Here is a 1,111-nt window from a genome sequence, read left to right as displayed (position 1 = left end):
ATCGGCTAAAACAAATCAATACAAATCTTGATAATTAATGATAAATATAAATCAAATCCGTAATTATCTCTAACTAATATAATCAACCGGCTAAGTATACAACCTATCTTTCCCAATAATATACATGATCTTGGAAGTATGCAACCGTAGACCAGCCGACGAAAACAATGTTAAACAAGAACGACCATATCGCATGTGATTTTCGACTAAACGTATCATATGATCCATGATCGTATGTGGTTTTTGGTGTTCCATTATTTTGACCTTGAGCCTCGACTTGTTGAGTAAATATATATTTAAAAGATAGTGAATGACTTGATAGGAGTATTTTTTCTCTAATCATTTTCAACTTGAATTATTATTATTATAAATTAATTATCTAGTTGTGACTTGTTTTATGGATAATCATTTTTATCCGAATCCCTCTTTCAGATTCAATGAAAATGTAACTGAAAAATGGAAAAACAAGACATCCATCGTCTACTCAATGGTTCTTGTTCATTTGTTGAAATACAGTTTTACATAATTGGTCGACAAAAGGACCAATCAATCATAATTATCGAACTCTAAATCACTCCCAATAATTGTAATTATAAATAGGTCGAATCTAAGGGTGTTTCAATGTTAGCCTACGATATGAAACATGACCCTTAAAAATTTTGGGATCAAATTTTACATGTTTTATCTTTACTCGATTATATACGTTTTAACTTTAACCCAATTATTATAATTTAGCCAAAGATATATTTTTAATAGCAAAAGTCTAAAAAAAAACCCAATGGACTTTAGTATTTGAAATGATTAAGTCCTTGGACAATTTTTTGTAACAAATAAGGCCTTGGACATTAAAAACTTGTTAAATAACTCTTTAGACTTGTTAAAACATGTTAGATACATCCTTATGACCTATACAGCTTGTTAATGTGATAAAATAATGAAAAAAATATGGAAAACAAAAACAATAGACTTTCATATTTTGAAAGATTAAATCCCTAAACATTTTTTTGAACCAAAAAAGTACTTATATATAAAATGAAATAAATATACCAAAAATATACTTATATTTACAAAAGAATAGTTACAGTTAAAAAAAATATTAATGAAATTTATT

This window comes from Cynara cardunculus (assembly GCF_001531365.2).
Source record: "Cynara cardunculus var. scolymus isolate 2C chromosome LG 12, CcrdV1, whole genome shotgun sequence".
In the NCBI taxonomy this organism is placed as follows: Eukaryota; Viridiplantae; Streptophyta; class Magnoliopsida; order Asterales; family Asteraceae; genus Cynara; species Cynara cardunculus.
The sequence above is the reverse complement of the archived record's forward strand: the minus strand, read 5'-3'. Positions refer to the sequence as shown.